Source organism: Pipistrellus hanaki, assembly GCF_964339955.1.
Source record: "Pipistrellus hanaki genome assembly, chromosome: 8".
Lineage (NCBI taxonomy): Eukaryota > Metazoa > Chordata > Mammalia > Chiroptera > Vespertilionidae > Pipistrellus > Pipistrellus hanaki.
In genome coordinates this window covers 36098744-36122165 of record NC_140510.1, presented here as the reverse complement: position 1 = coordinate 36122165, position 23422 = coordinate 36098744, and the positions used below count along the sequence as shown (strand labels likewise).

Sequence of the window (23422 nt, the reverse complement as noted above, 5' to 3'; positions counted from 1 at the left end):
CAGGTTGTGAACTCAACCCCTAGTAGGGGGCGTGCAGGAGGCACCCAATTAATGATTCTCTCTCATCATTGATGTTTCTATTTCTCTCTCCCTCTCCCTTCCTCTCTGAAATCAATAAAAATATGTTTTGTTTTGTTTTGTTTTGAGGCTACTTTGAGTGAACCCAGGGGAAAAACGACTCCGCCTAAAGGGCCAACACTGAATCTGGAAGAGGACTCGGTGTGTTCCACCGAGACAGATTTCTCCTGACAGCCAAACTTGAAAGAAACAGAGCAGCCGAAACCGGTTTGGCTCAGTGGATAGAGCGTCGGTCTGCGGACTGAAAGGTTCCTGGTTCGGTCAAGGGCATGTACATTGGTTGGGGGCATGTACATTGGTTGGGGGCACATCCCCGGTAGGGGTGGTACAGGAGGCAGCTGGTCGATGATTCTCTCTCATTGGTGTTTCTAGCTCTCTATCCCTCTCCCTTTCTCTCTGTAAAAAAATAAAAAATATATATTAAAAAAAAAAGAAAGAAAGAAACGGAGCGGCATGTGCTATATAAAAGAGTAGTAGGCAAAATGAAATAAAGAGATGCCTAGCAAGCACAGACATTTTTTTCTCCAAATAAGTCAATCAACATTCAAGGTTTGTCATTTAGCAAAGACTACACACTTTACAAATAAAACAAAGAAAAACCTTGAAGAGCTCGTCCAAAGCCCCTTTTGAACTGTTCCAGAGTAATCCTGATTAATCACCCAGTTGGCACCAATCCACAGCTCCATCCATCGTGCCACTTGGAAATAGCTACCACAGGACAGGACTGGTAGACGCTGACCGGGGCAGCTCCTCCCAGGCACCGGGTATGCCTATTGTGGGGGAGCTTGGCTGTTTTTTGCACAGCCACATCTTCCACATCAGTGGTCTTGAGTAAGTGGATGAGGCTATCAAATATTTGCTGCAATTTTTTTTCCCCAGCTCCTGCTTTCCTCCATAAATAGCAAGTCAAGGGAAAGAACTTAAATGTATATTCAAAACCTATTCAAACTATGACCTGGAGACACCAAATGATTATACTTGAATACAAAAGTAAGCAACCCCTACATACACACACCTGGAAGGGAAAAAATAAGACTATTCCCAGTGAGCTAAATTCTAAAATAGACACAGATCGGAGTGGAGCTATGTAAAGTCACCAGGAGTCCCAATGACATAACTAAACTTGATTTCATCAATGTACATACCTACAGACTGTGCCCATCTGGAAGGGGTGTGGGGTCAGAGAGAGCAACTATAGTAATGGGCTGGAGGGGCCCACGTTGGCGGTATAGAGTCCACAGAAGCCCATTGGACACTTACAAACACACACTATGTACTTATAAACACCCCCCCTCCCCCAACATCCGATTCTAGAAAGGGACCATCAGGCTTGCAGAGCCCAGTGCTATGAAACCTTGCTCCTTTCCCTTTCCCTGATACTGTTTTCACTGAGAAGCGCCTCCTAGTTTGGCTCCTTTGTCAGCCTAACAACAGTGGGGAGTGGGCTGGTCCAGTCAACCCCACACAACTGCCTGGCCTGATGGCAGACATTCTGGAAATAAATAAGTGGATGTCCTGACTTTAAACAAAAGCTCAGGTGAGTTCTGTTAAAGCAAGTCACTTTGCAAAGTATCACCGAATGGAGAATATTGAGTTTCTGACCCTCGTATGAATTCTGAAAGGAGGGCAGTGGTGGGTTCCTGAATGGAAATGCCACCATGAAGCAGTCACAAAGGCAGCAGGCAGGCTCTCCCTGAATGACACCTTCGGCATCATCACACACATCCCCCTTCCACACAACATCAACTACTATCATTTTCCCCTAAAAAAAGGAGAACAATGTCCTGCCACAGAAGTCAGCCACATAGAAATGACGCAAACCAGCCTTCCAGACCCAGTCTTTCAGACCCAACTGACTAAATGACAAGCCCAACACTCGGAAAAGGAGTGGCCAGAAGCTATCGAGTTGCTGCCTGGGGATAATAATGGGGTCAGGAAGCACTTATAGACAAGCATTATAAGATAAAACATAAAAAATAGTGTCCTTTTTCACTTTAACTATAGTATGGACCAAAATACACAGGCTCACCTCAAATAAATGCTGGCCAAATAGAATCCCTCCATTTTCCCCCATAAAACCTTAGTTTCTAGGTTAGCAAGTAATAGAAATATATGACTGGATTTGAATACATAAAGTATTTGGGGTGAAAAAATCGAACCTCAGCTGTCATTTCTGTAAGTTATACTCTTTTGAGAAAGGTCCCAACAACTGAAATTAACTAATGGGAGATAATTTTATTATTTATTAATAAAATAATATTAATAAAATAAAAATGTGAGGACATGCTATTATCCCTTGAAGACCAATAATCTGAAGTCATACACATTTCCTTATTTCTCTATTATCATGCAACATCTAACTTTTCCAAATGCCACAGAGTCTTCCTTTTAAAAGCCCCAGAAGCTAAATCAACTATCAAGCTTACTTTCCCTTCTTGGTTTCTTCTTTAATGCATCAAGTCTTCGGGGATAGGCACAATGTTCCCATGTGCCTATGTTAGCATTCTGCACAGTGATTCCCATGGTGTATAAAATATAATAAGAATAAGCCTCAATAAAACAGTGGGATGAATTCAATACAAGCCAAACTCTATTCCATAAGTAATGATAATGGCAGTTATTGTAGCCATGACCAACTTGTCTAAAACCACAAACTAGCAAAAGCATTAAAAATGTTCCTCTTCTGGACTGCCATCCTGCCTGTTTATACAATTCCAAGTTGAATCTCTGAGCTGAGGGTAGGTACTATGTTTATTGGTTAATAGATACAAACGGAAGCCATTACACAAGCTTTGCACCCACTCTGTTCTCTATATTTGTTGACAGATTTAACGAGGCTGCAATAAATACAGATGAGAGATTTCTTCCAAATCAAGCAATTAAGCAACACTTATCGAAGTTTATAAGTTACTAAGAACATTCCTATGTATTCTCATTCACAAGGAATGCAAGAAACCTCAGTTAAATCCATGTGACATCAGGCAATGGGATATGAAGGAGGAACATGCTGCCTTTTGTAAAATCCCTTCATGTCCACACCTGAATCAACCTTAAAATCTCATGGTAAGAGTAAAATCTTCTTAACCAGATATCCTGAATAAACACTTCCTTTTTGCACACTCTAGTTGAAAGAGCTTCTCTCACCCAACTATCCATCTGACCTCGGAGCACAGCTGTCTCTGAAGGGTCTCTATTGTTTTGTCTAAACAAATCAAAGCCAGAGGAGCAATATTTACAAGTGAAAACATTGGGAACTAAGATGTACATAATTTTTGTTGTTGCTAATCATCATCCAAATATTTTTCTTCTTTTTTAGAAAGAGTAAAAAGGGAGGATGAGAGACAAAGAAAGAGAAAACCATCTATGTGAGAGAGACACATCAATTGGTTATCTCCTGAAGTCAGCTCTACCAGGAAAGGGGATTGAGCCTACCGGCCAGATACATGCCCTTGACCAGGATCAAACCCAGGACCCTTTGGTCCACAGGCTGACACACTATCTACTAAGCCAAAATGACACTCTATTCACTAAGCCAAAATAGGTCTTTAAAACTATATATAAAACTATAGTTTTAAAGATATATATATATATATATATATATATATATATATTCACACATATACATACATATATATATATATATATATATATATATATTTATTTATTTATCTATTTATTTCAGAGAAGGAAGAGGCATCAAAAACATCCTCAATTTTAGAGACTTGACATTTTTTTTCCTCAACATAGTAAGTAAAGTATGAGACATCTAAATAGTCTTGTCTTTTGTATCTACCTTCAGAACTTTTCTTTGCATTAGCAACCTTTAGTGTTTATCAAAAGAAAGGAAATGGGTGGTGGCAGTGGTGGTTGAAGCAACCTACAAGATAAATAATACAGAAAAGAGCAAATAATAGAAAACAAAGCAGAATAGAGATCACATTGGTAAGTGGGGGAGGGAGGCTGTCAAAGGGAGCACTGGCTGGTGGGTGGAAATTCACGGGAAACTGCATTCTAGAAGCTTCCTGAAAGCAAGAGCCATATCTCAACATTCTTTTAAGCGATCCCATGAGGCTGGGAAAAACCAACTCTTGATGAATACTTGAAATTCCAGGAGGTCTTGCTCACATTTTTTCCCTTATGGTGAAAAAAGCCTAGGAATCAACAGACCCAATCCAATAGGCTGGTCTTAGCATTGTGACTGGGAACCGGTCACTGACTTTCTCTAGGATTCAGCTGCTTTGTCCAGAAAAGCTGTGGGAGAGGGGAGTGAACTATTTTTCAAGCAACCAGAAAGCAATCGTGGTAATAAGTAAAGAATCAGCCTTTGGTTTGGCTTAACTTGCATAGTTGGGAAATATGGTATCATTAGGTTATAATTTATTCCCTAAGACACTTAGGCCCAACCATTTGGTCTTTATTCAAACCCATTTTACAAATTGTACCTCTCATTCTACTGTTCTTTTCTTTACAGTTAGGTTTGCCTGAGGCAAAACGACTTCGGATGTGAATGTGAGTTATTAAAAGCATAGTCAATTGACAGTCACAAGTGATGTAAATTTAACACTATTTGGGGCAAGAAGTCTGTACTCAAATGTTTAAGTTCTGATGTACAAAATTAAGTGGAAACTTCCTATTAGATTAAAACCACTTTCAACCAACGTTTAAGATATTCTGAGGGCAGATACACAAATTCTTTTAGGAAAAGTGTTTTAAAATATCTGACTCGTGGCCTGGCCAGGTGTTCAGTTGGTTGGAGCATCACCTTGTACACCAAAAGGTTGAGGGTTTGATTCCCAGTCAGGGCACATACCTAGGTTTCAGGTTCAATCCCCCAGTCAAGGCATGAACGGGAGATAACTGATGTTTCCCTCTCACATCAATGTTTCTCACTCTTTCTCTCTCCCTTCCTCTCTCTCTCTAAAACTCAATTAAACATATCCTCAGACAAGGATTAAAATAAATATCTGACTCCCCTAAGTTGGTCTTTCAAGTTGCTGGAAAATGACTATACCCAACTTTGTTTAGAGAATTTCTCATTTTGAAATACTATCTGGCAAAAGGAAATTTCACTTTTGGAGAAAAATATGAAGAATATACTTCCTTCTGGCTACAAGAGCCCTTTTTGTATACTGTGAAGGAATTTGGCAAACCAACCTCTAATACTGCCTTCTCCATAAAGCCTTCACAGGCCACGGTAGTCAAGAGGTGTCTTTAATACCACATTCCACTTTGTACTGATACATGGTTACCAATTAGAATCAGAGAAAAATGTTGGAGTCTATAAATCCCTATGGCACTTAGCAAAGCACCTTATAAGATACAACAAACACTAAAATAAATAAATAAACAAACAAACTTTAAATGAATGAGTAGCAGGGTTGTTATAAAAGGGAAATCAAAACCAATGGCAATTCTCTCCTACAATGGGTTGGACCTATTAGTCTTAACCTAATAGGTTAAGAATTCTTCTGGTACCAAGTACTAATTTTCAAGTTTATGGTCAAAATTACGTGGCTTATACATGATGAATAGCACAAGGAATCAAAGCTGAACAGGAAGAGAGCAAGGCCTTTCAGAGGTATGACAGTCAGAGAACAGAGAGAATATCCTAAAGACATCAAAGAGCAAACACAGTCAGGGTAAGTGGATGAAAAAGTCTGGTCCTTTTTAATGAACTTTAGAATTTTGGATGTGGGACAATTCCGGAAAATGACAAAGTCCACACAATAGCTAATACCATGGTTTGGTAAAGTAGAATGTCCTCAGTGAGGGTTGTTGGAAGCAAAGAAGTTAAGAAACTTTATTCTTGATTGGGGAAGGATCATTCAGATGCTAATGCAGGAGGCAGGATTTGGGAGAGCAACCACTATCCTCTTAACTAGTGTTTGTTTACATGCCAGGTAAGATGAAGAATTTTACATACATATATAATCTCATTTTATCCTCAAAATATCATCTATAAAATACTTTTCTTTTCATAAATAAGAGAAGTTTAGAGAGATTGACAACTCTCCCAAGGTCACACAATGAATAAAGGAGGAGCTGGAACTTGAACCCCAGGCTGGCTTGAAAGTACCTTGATGAATCTGGGGGAGGTGATGACCAGAGAGATGAAAGCAAGAAAGCACAGAATACTAGCCTCAAAGACAGGGTGGCTTTTGCATGGAGGTGACAGTGCGGCTGTTATGGATCCGGCCAAGGAAAGCTGAGAGAAAGCCAACGTCAACTCTGGGCCTTGGGGGCCATAAGGCCGAAAGCTCATGGAGAGCCACTTTGGTTTGAAGATGAACCACAGTCTTTGAATGTGGTCCCATCCTCTCCCGCAGAGCTCTGTGGAGGGCATGATGAGGGTCCCAGGGTGCTCCTCAGCGTAACATTTACAACAACTGGAGACCCAAGTCTGAACCTTCATTATGGCTCTGAGCTCCATAACCACCACACTTGGTGATCTGCTCTTCTCTTTTCCCTTCCCCTTCCTGTTGAATTTTCCACTTGTATCATACAACAGAGCTCTGATTTCTAACTCACACTGACCACTTTCTTGCTGTGTTACAATTATAACTCCCCAAATGGATGTAGGAGGAGGCTTTAACCCATGAAAAACACACATGGTGTCAAAACAAGCCAAAGGAAAATCATTTGGGCAAAAAAATGAAGAAGGATCCCAAGTCAAATTTATAGAAAATATTCCTTTATTAACTTTTGGTCGAGAGTATGTTTGTATATTTTCAGAAAACAATTCCAAGACCATGTGGATTCCTGCAACAGAGAGGAATTGACAGGATTGCTCCAGCCATGAAGACAGAAGAGAAACAGTTCAGAGATGGAATACAGTGATAATGCCTTGCCATACTAGCAGACAACAGCTGTGCGTCGCTGCAGGTTGTCCAGGACCAAACCAAAGAGGGTTGGACCTGCATCACCACCATTTGTCCACCATCCAGAACTGAAATATCATTGCTGACATGTACACATAAGGAACTGTCTGACATTGAAATTGGGACTCAAAAGAACTGTTGGTCCAGAAAGAAACTCACTACAGACTGATTCGTTTGCCTCTCAGCATAACCATTATGGCTTGCCTCATTTTCAGTTCTTATGAATGTATTTCTTGTATCACATGACCTCATGCATCTAGGGGAAATAATGAACAACATAACCTGATAAACAAAAACAGACCCAGAGACAGGGAAGCATCGATCAGACTGTCAAACCTCAGAGGGAAGGTGAGGGGAGGTGGGGAAAAGGGGAGAGATCAACCAAAGGACTTGTATGCATGCATATAAGCCTAACCAGTAGTCACGGACAACAGGGGGCTGGGGGCATACGTGGGGAGAGGTTTGGAATGGGAATAGGGGGATGAGAACAATTATGTGATACCTTGATCAATAAAAAAATTTACCAAAAAATGGCTTTGGTCAAGCGGCTTTGCCTTCTACAGATGCTGCTAATGGGAACACTGCTCCCTTTGCTGCTTGACTGGACAATTTCAGATCTCTTCCCCCTGTCAGTGTTATATTTTAAGGAAGAAACTTTATTTCTTGCTCATAAAACCACTGTAATTACAGGAGCAGGTAAATCATCACCACAGTTGAAAAAGAGCCCCTGGAGGAATCTATGGCCCGGCGAGAGGCCTTTCGACTGAAAGGAGAAGAGACCTTGAGGACATGTCAGAAAGTCCGTTTTTCAGAAAGTGCTAAAAGCCACTCGGTCAATCACTGTCAGCTGAATGAAGTCTGGTATTATAAATCTGAAGAAATTAAATTTTTCAAATTGCACTGCATCTGGCCTCAAAGTGAAAAAGGTCAGACGACTTCAAAGATGCCTGGTGAAAGGCAGCTATTCATTACCGACAGATCTCCTCCTTATGTGGCTGACAGACGGATCTTTCACTTAAAGCCCGAATGCAAGACATCAAACCCTCCTCCACTGCTGTCAGTGATTCCCCACGGTGCTGTGAACAGGTTACAGCCTCCCCAGGCCCTGATTCCACTAGGATGGGAGTTCTCCATACCCATGTGAGCTTTTTGTTTTGCTTATCTCCCCAGGTGATTCTAATGTGTGGCCACCATCACTTAACTTACTACTTACTATATTCGAGACCCGACTCTAAGCATTACACTGTGTGGCCAGATTATTATGACCACCCCATCAGTACTTCATTGAGCCACCTTTTGCTTTCAATACTGCGGCGATTCTTCTTGGCATTGACTCCACAAGAAGTTGAAAGGTGATGAGAGGAATCAGACACCATGCCTGATGAATAGCACTGTCCAGTTCTGTGAGATTTGATGGTTGTGGAACCAGCTCCCTGGTGGCTCTTTTAACTTTATCCCACAAATGCTCAATTGGATTGAGATCTGGTGATTGTGGGGGCCACCTAAGCAAGGTAAAGTCTCCCTCATGTTCTTGAAACCACGCCTGCACAATACGAGCACCATGGCATGGTGCATTGTCTTGTTGGAAGAAGCCATCTCCATTGGGATACACCATCAACATGATAGGATGAACTTGATCAGGAACGATACTTAGGTATGTTGTGCTATTCAGAGGTTGTTCCACTCAAATTAAAGGGCACAAATCATGCCAGGAAAACATGTCCCAAACCATAACACTGCCCCCACTAGCTGGAAGGGTTGTATTCGTACATGTGGAGTGCATGTTTTCATGCTATTTCTGCAAAATTCTCACTCTGCCATCTGGAAATGTGATTATTGGACCACATGATATTTTTTCAATGCTCGACTGTCCAATCCTTGCGTTTCTGTGCAGATTGGAGATATTTTATCTTGGTAACTGCAGACAGCAAAGGTGTTCGAGCAGGCCTTTGGCTTCTATACCTCATATGATGCAGTATACGGCTAATTTGCCTACAAAGGTTAGGTGGTCATAATAATCTGGCCACTCAGGGAATATGTATACTAGAGGCTCAGTGCATGAAATTTGTGCACTGGGGGGGGGGGGGGCTGGTTCTCTCAGCCTAGTCTGTACCCTCTCTAATCTGGGACATCCCTCTCACAATCCAGGACTGCTGGCTCCCAACAACTCACCTGCCTGCCAGCCTGATCAATGCCTACCTGCTCCCCTGCTGGCCCAATTGCCCCCAACTGCCCTCCCCTGCTGGCCTGGTCACCCCCAACTGCCCTCCCCTGCTGACCTGGTCACCCCTAACTGCCCTCCCCTGCTGGTCTGGTCACCCACAATTACCCTCCCCTGCTAGCCATCTTTGACCACATGGGGGCGGCCACCTTTTGTGAGGGTGTGAGGGTCAATTTGCATATTAGCTCTTTATTATATAGGATATAGTCATTTAATCCTTACATACACCCTCTGCAGAAGGTACAGTATTATAAATATCTCCATTCTACAAAGTCACAGAGGAGCTAGTGACATGCCCAGGATCACACAACACACCTCATAGGGACAGAGCCTGGGGTGCCCATCTAGGCAGTCTGGCTCCAGAGCCTAACCCTGCAATCTCTATCCCATGCCTTTTTTTTTTTTTTTTTTTTTTTAATAAAAATGAAAGAGACTAGCTCCAAGGGGCCTGGTGAAGTGATCACAGACAAAACTTCCATGGAGGTGGGAAAAATCATCTTTGGACACACATACACTATCCCTGAACAGCATCCATGCTTCAAATCTATCTTTAAAAAGAGAATTTACTTCTACTGAGAGATACCTGCTACTCAGTTTCTTAAGTTCTCCTAGGCATACAACCTACCTGAGTTCTTTCAAACTATACGGTGATCAGTGTGTGGCCTGGAGGCCCCATGGAACAAAATACATTCTAGAATGAGCAAGCCCTTCCTGAGCCCACAGCCAGGACACTGGGAGATGTGCCATACTGCCCACGGGGAAGATCATTTGGGGCAGAGATCCGTGTCTCACATGAGCAATGCTTCCCCTAATCCTAACAGTTACCCAGAAGGTGGAAACTAAGTTATTCAAGAGGCGCTCAAAAACTGCCCTCTGCTGCCCGTTTCTCACTGAATGAATTTCATGAAGCTTGTTAAAAGGTGATGGGATGGGGCAAGGAATGGCCTGGTGCCCAAACTTTCTTTCTCTGGGTAGTTTTACACAATCAATATAATAAAGTTTTAATCTTAGACATAAAAATTTACATATAAATTAGGGTATGCCTACTGTGAAGAGCTGAACCAAATTCATACAAGCCACTCAGCATCCTCTCTTCACATAGCTAAAGCAAGTAACGCACACATCACTGTATTTTTACCCAAGTTTGTAAGGGAAACAAATCCCGGCCATACACGGTTGGTGGCAGTAAGCAGTGTTAAAGGGGACTGCCACCAGGGCCTATGAGCAAGATCACATGGGAATGGACAGTGGCTTTATTTTTTCATTCACTCTAATAGCCCCCAAAGTGGGGATACCAGAGCTCCAGGATGATAAAAGTCAAAGACAAGTTATGCCAGAAAACAAAAGCTAAGTATGCTAAGACTTTATTTTTTAATATTAACAAACCCAGTCTCAAAGTATGATGACAAAGATACAAGGGTGCCATCCAAAGCAAGAGTTTACAATCTTTTAAGTGTCATGAATTGCTTCAGCAACCTAGACCCTCTAGTCAGAATGTTTAGAAATGATTTTGACATTAAAAATATTAATACCAAAAAAAATCAATTATATTGAAACACAAATATCAAAATACAATTTAAAAAGCAAATCTGTGATAACAGTAATGTGTGCTTCCTAATGCACAAAATACAAGATGCAGCTGCCGTAGTTTACTAGGCAGTGATAGGCATACATGATAGCTTAAACCACCTCCAATAATGTGATACAAAAATCTCACTTCTGTGTGCCAAAGCCCCAGGTGCTACTGCTAGTACATGATTTGCTGCCCACTTTCAGGATTGAAGCAAAAGCCACATTTTGGTGAGAAGTTAGTGAAAATGAAGATGTAAAATCTTTTCCACCCATCCAAATTCACATCCATTCAATGACGTCCATCAATGGACCTCAGGGGGAGGGCCCCTGACCCAGAGAACCAGAGTCAGGCTCCCTGGAACAATTACTCAGACTTGCCAAGAGCTCAGCTAATAACTCATGCTTCTAAAGAAACAGTAGCTCAGTTTTATCCCCTTCACAGAACCACTGACATTCAGAGCACTGAACAGTAATCTACTGATGGGCAAACATTAGCAGGATTGAGTATTCCACATATGCACCACTCCTAGCAAGCCAAGGCCAAGCCCTCTGATCAGTTTTCAGAGTAGTCTGTAAAAGCTCTATTTAACCAGAAAACTCATCATCGCCAACTACAATACAAACTCACCGACAGTATTGAAGGAGAAAGACCTGTGGAAATTCACAGGGAGACAATATACAAAAACAGGAACGCCAGGTTAAATATTTGGGACAAGTATACTTTATATTGGTTTTGCTGCTTTCTTGGATGCTCTCCTTACATCTATTTTAAAAACATTTAAGATTGAGCAATTACTTGGATCGGACTTTCCTAACGAGGGTGGTAGGTACCCAAGGCTTGGCCTCTCCCGCCCCCCACTGCCTCCTGTACAGTCGGGCCGTTTCCCAGCTGCCTGCCCTAAATCCGGGGATGCCCTGATTTATAAATAAAATTCAAAGTCCAAAATACATGAACTTACGTTGGGCCGTTGCCAATTTCCCATGGACCCTGGGTAACCGAGACGGGTTTTGTTTTCACGGTTAGGGCCTGCAACAACAGCTGCAAGAGCGTAAGCCTTTTTCTAGACTCATAAAATGACCTAAGTCTGGCTCATTGTCTCAGCTGTGGCAGCAGCCAAACTTCCCAGAAAGATGTGAGCCTTGCGTGGTTCTCGAAAAGCTGGGAAGGTCGCTCTGCACTCACCTGAAGGCATCCAAGCCTGGCCCAGCAGCCAAAAGCACTTCTGCTAAATGTTCAATTACAGGCTAATAATGCCTAGGCATTGGGTTACAGATGTTATTATTTTTTTTTTTTAGGAGTCCCATGGAATTTTAATCAAACCTATGACATGCAAGCTTTACACCAGAAGTTATGTGACAGGCCATGTACGGACATCAGATGTCTGTTCTGTAAAACCCAGTGAAAGGCTCAATTAAAGTCCTTAGTTAAGTCTGCAGTGAAACCTTTGATCATGGACTCTGTCACCACTTCTCTTAACACACACGGACGGCATGAGGCACGGCTCAGCCCTGAGGAACAGAATGGGCATTGTGAGGCGGCACAGAAACCTCACGTGCACGGACAAGTGCACACAGGCCACTTCTCTTCCAGGATGGGGGTGGGGTGGCGGAGTGGTGAGTTTCGGAAGCTGCAGTCTCCAAACAGAGAAGGGTCCTTGTACACACACACACACACGCAGCACAGTTACCAAGCTATTTCCTAACGATGGGTGTGTGGTCCACATGCCTCTGTTTAAGGGGGAGGGAGGAGGAGGGTAAACTCCATTAAAACCCAGTGGGAAATAGGAACACATGTTTCTTGAATGCCTTTGAATCAGAAACAAAAGGATGTGAAGTTGTTCGAGCTCTAATGAAGATGTCGCACACATGTACCGTTTTCATGGTCTCAGTGTAACATCTTTCCAGTACAACAGGATGAGTGAGTCTGCATCAAAGCTGGATATAAAAATACAATTTTTTAAAGATCTGGTCTTTGTTTTTATGCACTCAAAACTTCCAAAGCCAACTCCTTTCTGCCTTCTCACAAACCTAAGAAGCCCACAGTGCAATGGACTGATAACCACAAAGACATTTCATTTCCAACTCAGAGTTATATTATGACTTCTGAAAATTACCTCCTCTTAATACTGTAAATCTGCTACAAACCGAAGGCTTGAATTGACTCCACCATCCCAACAAACCACCATGAAAGGACCAATAGAAGTGGAGACAAACGACCCTGCAGCAGGCACTGAAACGGGTAGGAACTGACAGAGGTCAAGAAACTGAGACTCAGAGAAACCCAGCAGCCTGCCCTGGCCACCTGCACCCTGACCACTGCACTCCACTTCCTCTCTTGGAGGAAGACACTAGAACTCTTGGCACGCTGACCTTGACTCCCAAGATGAAATGACGTCTAAGACCAGCTTCTGCTGCGCAAGCATGGGGCCTAAGGACAGCATCATGACAAAACTCCAATGCTACTGTGATCTTTTGGTTTTATTTAAAACTGTATCACCATGTATTCCTAACATTTATTCCTAGCCTTCTGAAAGAGGAACTGGGCGCCATAAGCTCAAATACCCAATTCCAAACCAACTGATCTTGGCTCTCTTTTCCCTCTACCGCTTTCCTATGAGGCAGCTCAAAGATCTGCTTCCCTGTTGTTTTGCCTGTGCTGCTGTGACAGCACTTATTCCCAGCTTGCTGGCATCAATCCCGGCACCACAAACTCAACATGTCCAAAACTAAGCTCATCTTGCTCTTCCCCCAACCTCCAAAACCCACTCATCAGCCAGTGTCCCACCAGACTCAAGGCCTCTACATCCTCACGGCCTCTGTCCTTGTCTGATAAAAGTCAATCGAGCTACTAAATCCATCACCAAATCCATCTCCTCTCCACCCCCTCCCATCCTCCTGGTAGGCCCTCACTATTCCATGGGACGGCTCCAAAGCCCGTGGCCTGGTTTCTCGAACTTCAGCCCAGATACGGTGCATCAACGTCACCTGTAGGGCTTGTTTCGTGTCTGAGTTTCAGGTGTGAGATGGAGACTTTATATTTCTCACAAGAACCAGCTGATGATGATGATGCCGCTCCTCAGGATCCCTGCTCCTCCTTCAGATCCCCCTCCCTCCCTTCTATCGCACGGGAGTTCCTCCTGAATCCTGTCTTCAGAGGCTGGCTTAAGCCTTTTAGCATGAGAGTGTAGGCCTGCAATAACTAAACGTGGGCAGTAAAAGCTACTCCTCACCAAGGACTTGCCATCATCAGCTACATGATCTCTGTCACTCTGCAGTTAAAACAAACCTATGAAATACACATTGCTCCAAACCTTATAGGGCAATTCCGTAAAAAAATAATAAAAATCAAGACGCAGGATGGTTAAATGATTTCTAAATTCCACAATGACTTTTTGGTTTTGTGTATTCATTAAAGGGGACCCTCTCCTCAGACAGACTTTGTTAACCACTCTAGGATGGAAGGAGAGAACTAGGAAGGAAAGCCACACGTTTTCTTCTCGGGATGGACACAAAGAGAGAACTAGGAGGAAACAAAACACAGGGCCACCTTTTAGAGAGGCACAACTGAGTGGGCTAACTACTGACTTCCACATGAAAAAGAACTTCCAAAGATATCTCTGAATTTTAAGGCACTTTCCCTTATGCCATCCCTTCTGGTTCTCATAAAAACCCCTCTGAGGACACGGCAGCATGGTCCCACCATCCTAATCTCAAACAGCACAGCTAACTCTCAGCTAAGAGAACCAGGGATGGAACCCGATGAAGACATGGACCATGGCTTTGCCATTAAGAGTCTTGTCGTTAGCACCTCCAAAGTGAGAAGAAAAATGGGAGTGTGACACAGTACCCATTATGAATAAGACTGAGTTCCTGCCCTCAACAGAGTCAACCTACTCACCTGTCTAAAACAACGCAGTTCCTGATGGCGAAGGCTTTGGAGTCAGGCAGACCAGCCCATAGGTTTAAAACCTCAGATCCTAACTCCACTGTGCTTTACATACCCTTTGATGCTGGGCTGTAACTTAATCTCTGTGAATCTTAAGAGTCTTCATTTATAACAGAGATGATATACCACAGAATCATTGTGAAAATTAGAGATAAACTCGTGAGAAGTACCTGAGACTATGCTTAGCATGAAATATATACTACATAAATAGTCAAAAGTGTCTCATGTTATTAGAGCTGCTGATATAGGCCCAAGTACAAACTCTAAAGCCCATAATAATAATAATAAAATGTCAGTGGAATGGCCTTTCCCCCTCTTGTTTAGAGCATTAAAATGATAGGCCTGCATGGCCAATTAAAATATGGGGCTGTCTGGGGGAGGGTGAAGGATGAGTCACACTTCTGGCTTGAATAGTGCCAATGACCAAAGTGGGAAAGCAGACAGAAGCAAGGGAGTGAGGGGACTTGGAGAGGGGGGGAGGGTTAGAGGGTCAGGAGGCAGGCAATAATTAGAAGATAAATTAGTGCAGTTTGGATATCACAAGTTAAGAGAACATATGAGTCATCCAAGTAGAAATGCCTAAAAGACTGCTTGAGATGAGGGTGAACTGAAGAGAGACTTGAGGGCCATTAACATGTGGGTGGCAGTTGAAGTCATGGGAGCTCTGAGGTCTCCCCAAAGAGGCTGAGCAGACTAAAGAAAACCACCAAGGATGAAAGCCCAGGAATATTTAAAGGCAGACACAGCAGGACCAAGGAAGAAACGAAAAGAAAAGCAGTCAAGAATGGTGCACAGGGCCAAAACCGGTTTGGCTCAGTGGATAGAGCATTGGCCTGTGGACTGAAAGGTCCTGGGTTCGATTCCAGTCAAGGACATGTACCTTGGTTGTGGGCACATCCCCAGTGGGGGGTGTGCAGAGGCAGTTGATCGATATTTCTCTCTCCACGATGTTTCTAACTCTCTATCCCTCTCTCTTCCTCTCTGCAAAAAATCAATAAAATATACTTAAAAAAAAAAAAAAAAAAAAAAAAAAAAGAATGGTGCACAGGAATCCAGAGGAGAAAGTTGCAAATGAGGAGTGCTACAGAAAAGTCATGTTAAGAGTCCTATCAGAGGCCAACTGCAACCTTCACAAGAGCAGTTTCCATGGTGCTGCGGCCATGGAAACCAGATGATAGGTCTTCTGTAAGGTTCCTCCTCAACAGCAAAATCCTGTGATTTCAAAATAGAAACTCCCCATTTTCCATTAAGCGTATCATATTATTAAAACCTCACCCAAGAATGGGCTGTAAGATTTTCTTTCGTAGAAAGGGACCTAGTTAAAAACCACAAAAGCCATTTAAAAATTATCTTTCCTAGTAAGCTCCTACCTACTTAAAGTTGGTCCCAGGGAAGGAGAAAAGAAAAATTAGCTAATTCTCTGCCACCCAAAAAACTGAAGAAAAAAAGAAAAAAAAAAAAAAAGTATAACTTACTAAAAAAATGTCCAGTTCAAAAAAATCTCTAAAGGGCAATACACTAAAATTGCTATTTCAATGTTACTTTCAGAACTGCGTTACCACAGGTCAACAGGCTTTGGCTTCAGTATGCAAATCTATGCATACTTTGGTAAAATTCCATGCGAGCAGAGTCCCACCTGGATTTCTAAATAAACCTAAGCTCCTGTTAAATATAGTAAATTGTTCTTCAATGTCCTTGTACACTTACAACTGTAGAAAGTGTTGTCACAGGCAATTTTAAATTAAAGTTACAAAATGGTTTCTGCGATGCAAATTATGGCACAACAAGGGAATGTTTGGGTTGGCAGTATAAACCGGTGAAACTAGTTAGGAGAGTTCAAAAATAATCCCCTCCCCCCACCCCAAACATCTGCTCAGCTCAGGCTAAGAAAGAGGTTTTTGTTTTTTGTGTTGTGTTTTTTTAAAGTCTATTCCACATACAAATATTTTTCAAGGAGTAACACACAGCATCTTCTGAGGAGCTTTAAAAAAAGAAACAAACCTACCCGAAAGGACTTCCTCTCCATGCCTGACACTCCAACCTGGCACACCTGGGCGCGTCTCCGTATCCCCGGCCCTAAAGCCTCAGGGGAGATTCCGATATGTCCGCCCCACCAGGCTCCTGCGGAGAGGCTTTGCTTTTCGAAGGACCACCCCCAAAGTTCTGGGGAGCAGTGTGGCTGCTCTGTCCTCATGGATGAACAGGGCCTGGCAGGAGGGGTGAGTGCAGAACAGGAAACCCTGCTAGCAAGCCACACCAGACAGATGGCAGCGTGCACCTGCGTATCACACGGGTGCCTCAAGAATCCCGAGGTTGGGAAGCAGCTTTGACCTTGACCCCCACACCTCCTGTGGAGGAGCCATTTCCGAGAAATGGACCAGGGAGGTTTTCGGCCGGCCCCCGTCAACCATTCTGTCCTCGGGTTCCCACCCCATTGCCTGGACTGGGAGCAGCTGAGCGTACAGGAGGACGGCCCTCCACGCTGTGCTCGCTTAAGCTGGGGCTGGAGACTGCTCTCAGCCAACTCTCTCTCTTCGTAGGGGAAGGAGGAAATGGTTGAGCCCCACTACATCTACCCATTGGAGACAGGGAAATGCAAATGAAAGATGAATACAAGAAAAATGACCCACCAGGCGCCCCCAGTCTTACTGGACCCCTTGAAATAGGTACTTCTTTTTCGCAACAGAGAGGCAGGGCTGCGGCATAGGAAAACCACCGGCAGAAGGCCAGCAGCTGCCCTGACATCCTAATGTAAGGTGACCAGATGTCCCGCTTTTGGCGGGACAGCCCCGATTTTTAACCATTTGTCCCACAGTGTTTTAAAAAAGTCCCGATTTTTGGCAAAAATCGGGACTTTTTTAAAACGCCACAGGACACGGGACAAATGGTTAAAAATCGGGACTGTCCTGCCAAAAGCGGGATGTCTGGTCCCCTTATCCTAACGCCACACAAATAGAAAATCCTCCCTGAAACCTGTGGGACGGGGACCACACACCTGCAACACAGGTGGGGACGGAGCCCGTGCCCGCTGTAATGGGTGTGGCCCCGAAAAGCCAACGGGGGAGAGCAGGACGGTCAGGCGGGTTGTCAATGCCCCCTTGTTTGTGTCCCGGGAGCTAAGGAGGGGCTGGTAATCAAACCTCACCGAGTTCCTCGAGTTCCTCGTGGGGAAGGGGGGACGGGGAACGGGAGAATAATGATTAAAAAAAAAAAAAAGACAGCCGTGGATCAGTTGTGCTTCTCGGTATGCCAACGGTAAGGCAGAGATACCAATCATTCACTCGACACACGTCACATGTTCTTGGTGGGAAAGCACTGTGACGGACACTATTAAGAGACCAAGTAAAATTAGAAAGGTCTTAAAAGAACGAATTGAAGCATCCATAGTATAAAGAGGGCTTTCATATAGTAGCACCTCAGACGCTGTTTAGATTGCCCTTAAATTCGTATGAATAAAAACCAGGTTTACCTTCAAAACCCTCACCGTGTTCAGAAAGCGGCGTGCCTCCGAAGGGCCGGTCTGTGGGTGCACTCGCCTCGCCTCACCCCGGCTCCGCTGGCTCGCGACAGAGAGCCACTGTCTCCCTGGAGCTCCTGCCAAGTTCCTCCGGACAAGCCGGCCACAGGGAGCTGGGAACCTGGGGAAAGAAAACCCGTCAGCACGCTCACACGGGAGACACGCAGCACAGAGTGTGTAACACCGGTGACCACTTCCTCCAAGTCCCCACGATGCCATGGTGGAGAGGAGAGAGACAGCGGCCCATCCACGGACTGTTCACCAAGGGAACAGCAGGGCGACGGGCCGGCAAACCCGAGAAAACTTCTGAAACCTTCTGCTCAAGGTGACCAGGGACCTTTCCTGAAAGCTCCGTGCCTGGAGCAAGGCACGGAAGGGTCCCACGGACCTCCACCACCGACTCAGGTGTTTCTCCTTAAGGGGTGCTGGTGGGGTTAAAGCCCGGCACACAAGGAAATGAAATGTTTCAGGTTTAAGATAAGAAGCCCTCTAACACTCTCCCTTCCCATAGCTCCTGCCTCCCTGCTCACAGGTCCAGCTCTCCTCACTCACCACCTCCAAACACCGGCCCCCTCTCCCCCCAATGTCCCGCTGTAGCTCTCCCTGTGCCCTCATCCTGAACGCCTCCCTCCCACTCTGGACGTGACCCTCCCCCAGGCTCAGCTCAGGTGCCGCCAGTCCTCGCCCTGCACGCAGAGCACCTGGCTGGGACCTGTGTCCCGGTGTTTGCTTCCTCCTGCCTTGACCTCCCCTCCTACCCGTTTCTCCAGCGCAGGTCTCCCCGGCTGGCTGTCCCCTACGCCTTCCTCCTGCTCTGAGCCCAGGTAGGGGCGGAGGCTCCATCGTGTGTGTTGACTAAAGGATTCCAACGAGAGGTTTCCCATGACTGACTCAGTCTTTCCCTGGGAAACACACTGTCCCACTAATCCCCGGAAAAGTTCCTTTCCAAGGACTCAGACTCACGGACAACCCAGCCCTCACCCGAGTCCGCGGCTGGGCTCCATTGCCAAAAAGGACAAAAAACGTGGGCAGTTGGGTTTGGGCCAACCAAACCCCCTGGGCAGGGCACGGGAGCACTAATAGGTTTGTGCACGCAAACGCTGGCTGAGGCCTTCCCTCCCTTTTACGTCTGTTTAACGAGGAGCTCCCGACGCCACACCCCCTCACCCACCAGTGTTTCCAACGAAGAAGAGAAGGAGGGCAGGGCGCTTTGTTCTGGGAGGAGACCAGGTGACCCCTGGGGCGGGTTCCATCGCCCCCCCAGTTCAGGTCAGCGGAGCTCCCAGTTACGCAGAATGCAGAGGAGACAGCGCCACGATCCAGGTGGTCCCCCGAGTCCCACGTGTGACGTTTCCTCCAAGAGGCCTCATCTCCTGCCTGCCGCCCCGGCTTCCAAGCACCGGGGCTCCTTCCTCGCCAGCTCACTGACCCCTCGGGCAGTGTGGAAGCATTGCCTGCAGGACAGCACCACCTGCTGAATAGCAGCTCGAATATCTGAGGCGTCCCCCTATTATTGGCTGACAAAACAGGATCACCTGCCGCTTTGCTGAGGGCCCTGGCAGCCAGCGAGGGAATCATCCATCTCCCAGCTGCCGCCAGCAGCACTCAGCCAAGCTCCTTCCGCAAAGCACAGCTCAGCAGAAAAGGCGGCTCCTCATTTGTCCCAGCACTACACAACGGACAGACCGGTATAAAGGGCATCTGTCCAGCCGCAGCGTGCCAGCGACCAGACAGACCCTCTCTCCAGAGGGCCCACGGAGGAGCGTGCCCTTCACAGCGGATGTCACAGGTCACGTTCACACAGGCTTTCCCTCTGGCCCCTTCTCCACCGACAGCGGCACGGGTAGGGCAGGGGACGCGTGCTTTCTGACTCTAAGACCGCAGAGGCACCACTATAAATTACAGACCTGCAGAGGTCCCAAGGCGAGGCGGCTCCTGCAAGAAGGACGGTCCCCGCAGCCTGTTTTTGTGGGGATGAGATCACAGAGTGTAGATTCTGAGTTTGGTCCTACATGGGTTTTAAGGGCTGTATTCGGTAATTACAGAAAGGAGAAAGGGAGGTCAACCAGACCAGAGGAACTCTGGGTGGTGTTTGAGAAGTTACTTATAACTACAGTCAGGCCACTCACTGGCCGGACGCAGGGGAGAGACTGTGCCTTGCATTTTCCTTTTTTTTTTTTTTTTTTTTTTTTGTTCTTCAGAACCTATTTTAAATTGGCAAAAAGATGGAACTTTTTACTCGTTTAATTTTGACATTTCTCTGTTCAAAGGCCTTTTCAGTGCACAATCCAAAACGTGGGCCCAAGGAAGTGTTGAAAAAGAAGCATTAGGCCACAAAATAGTCTCAGGGGAAATGCAAAAAGATGACAAAATACACTTGCTGAAGGAATTTTTATGGAACCGAAACACAATAGTTTAGAGACATCAGTGGCAAAAGGCATTATTTCAAAATATCAATGTGCGTTTCAAATCGTGAGGCTTTCAATTTCCTTGAGACAGGTGTACTGCGAGTGCCCAGTACTGTTACATCTGTCAACTACCGGAGGTGTGTCTTCAGCCCTCACCGCCCATCAGAGTCTCCTGAGGAGCTTTACAAACCCTGGTGCCCAGAAGAGCGGAAACAGAAACTCTGGGCATGGGGCCCACGTGCTGGTCCTCTTTAAGGCTGCCAGCTGATTCTGAGGCACAGCCCCTGACCTATTCCTAGGTGTTTCCTTTTCCTCTTGGGAGGATGGGAGAAATACAAATGGACTGAGAAGAGCTGGAAGAAATTGAAGTAACTACCTGCCGGTGAGATTGCTGGGGCAAACTGAGGCCTGGGGGTGCACCCCATCCCCCACCCCACAGAAGGAAAAGACAGGACTGGGGACAAACTGGCTTGTTCTTTACCTAAGTGAGCGCTGGCTGGCCCCTATTGTTGAGTTGGGGAGAGGTATCAAAACTCACCTGTAAAGAACATTCCTTGGTCAAGTGTTGACCACGTGAGAAGTGATGTAACACGATGGCTTTCACGTGCAAAGAAACTACTAAGCTATTTACCACTGTGATTTCTCTTGGTTCTTCTAGTAACAGCACTAGCAGCTTCTGGGTGTGTTTTACTGGCAATCCCCATTTTCTTTTTTTTAAAATATATTTTATTGATATTTTACAGAGAGGAGGAAGGGAGAGAGATAGAGAGCTAGAAACATTGATGAGAGAGAAACATCGACCGGCTGCCTCTTGCACACCCCCTACCGGGGATGTGCCCGCAACCAAGGTACATGCCCTTGACCGGAATCGAACCTGGGACCCTTCAGTCCGCAGACCGACGCTCTACCACTGAGCCAAACCGGTTTCGGCAATCCCCATTTTCTTATTCACCGAATGTGACCAAGCACACACTCATCATAGGATTTCTGCCTGGGGTTACAATGCCTAAAGCACAGAGCTTTCCTAGGTATAAAACCAAAGGCTCATCAGAGGGCTGAACCCGAACTGGATTCCAATTAGCATCCTGATGTTCCCCGATGTGACGGTGACCGAGTAAGAAAGAGAGCCTGTGAAGGGTGAGGACTGCGGGAACACTCTCTCCAGCTGAGGAGCTAAGTTCGCTCTCGCTTCCACGTTCCCTAATTCTTAGTCACCTGCCCTCTGTTTGCTCTGCAATCCAGGGACAAAATCCAGGCTGTCCACCTTGGATGCCTCCTTCCCATTTCTGTCTCTCGTGGGGGAATACTGGACTGCACGGCTCCCTAATCAAATACCACTTGGAGCCCCACACTGCTGGCTCCACGTTTCTGACTCGAGTCGCTCTCTCTGAACACACGCTCAACGCAAAACGTCTCTACCACTTTCAGCTGAGGGTCTGAGGTCTATTAGTTATCTCTCCCAATAGAATATGAAGCTTCATGAAGGCAGGGTCGCCATCATCCTGCCGTATCTTCCGAGGGGCCTAGCACATCTTAGGTTTCAAGAACAGTGGTTGACAGATCATCGAAGCCCCTGCCTCAGTCCCAGCTTTTTCTTTCATTCACCTTCTTCTCAATTTCCCTGAGAAAACTTGCATTCTCTCCTTCCCCTTCCAAAATTGGCAAGGGTGGGAGCGAAGATGTGCATATCAGTGGAGGAAAGAGAGAAGCAGTCATAAGCTAGCAACCTCAACTATCCAGAAAACAGCTGGGAACCAAGAGTTAGTCTTTCCAGCTACCAAAATCTGCGGCAACATTCATAAGAGAACTTCCCGCCGAGACCAGTTTGGCTCAGTGGATAGAGCGTCGGCTTGGGGACTGAAGAGTCCCGGGTTCGATTCCGGTCAAGGGCATGTACCTTGGTTGCGGGCACATCCCCAGTGGTGGGTGTGCAAGAGGCAGCTGATCAATGACTCTCTCTCATCGATGTTTCTAACTATCTCTCTCCCTTCCTCTCTGTACAAAATCAATTAAAAAAAAAAAAAAAAGAAGAGAACTTCCCGACCTCTTTAAAGTTCCATCCAACAGCTCTTTCCTCGGCTCTCCCCAGAGCTATTTCACTCGCCTTTTAGATACAATTCTAGCAGGAGGGAAATATTTGGTTTCCCAGGATACCGTAAGTGAAGAGGGTGGAGAGCGAGTGCTAGATCAAGGCACAAAGACAGCCCCCAGAAGCTAAGACTGACAGGAGACAACTTATAAACCCGAAACCATAGATTAGAGGCTGTTAGAGTTTAAATAGCCTTTCCATCCCCAAACGTGTCCAAGGACACCAAAAACAAAGCATTTCGAAACAGTACAATTAGTGGCTCTGAGCTTACCCCAGGCACGAAGAAAGGTTATTTCGCTTTCCGTGGGTCCCCAGCCATTCTACCCAGGGGGAGACTATGCCCACAAGGCCAACCTCAGCCCCTGAGACCCAAGTGTCCTAAAAAACAGGGGCAGGGAACTGTATCCAACTGCAATGCACTGTCTCTAGGTAGTCTCAAATAGCCCTGAGCAGGCGGACAGGCTTTCAAAAGGAGGCACAGAACCTTCAATATTGCCATTGTGATCTGGAACCTACCACCTAACTACTCCCAACCTCAGCACACACTCCTCACTTCTCACCCACCTTCTCTTGTGGTACCTGTGAGTAGATACCAGGTTAGACACTTCCTTGAGCAGAGGGACTGCTGCTTTGCATGGACACCACGCCCCCATCACCACCCCTCACAGCTGATGGGCGTGGTCCTTGGCCAGGTCAATCTGTCCAGAAGCCCT

The 23422-nt window shown here is 45.5% G+C and overlaps 1 protein-coding gene across 10 annotated transcripts in view; it reads right to left on the bottom strand.

Moving 5' to 3' along the window:
* The window catches only part of TANC1 (tetratricopeptide repeat, ankyrin repeat and coiled-coil containing 1), a 232722-nt gene that overhangs the window by 156666 nt on the left and 52634 nt on the right, over positions 1-23422 (bottom strand). For 8 of the 10 annotated variants that reach the window (XM_084891443.1, XM_084891450.1, XM_084891441.1 and 5 more), the window contains one exon: positions 18180-18333. The gene's annotated coding sequence lies outside the window, so the exon portion shown is untranslated. Of the gene's footprint in view, positions 1-18164; positions 18334-23422 lie in introns of all 10 variants that reach the window. The other 2 variants (XM_084891445.1, XM_084891444.1) reach the window with 1 other exon arrangement.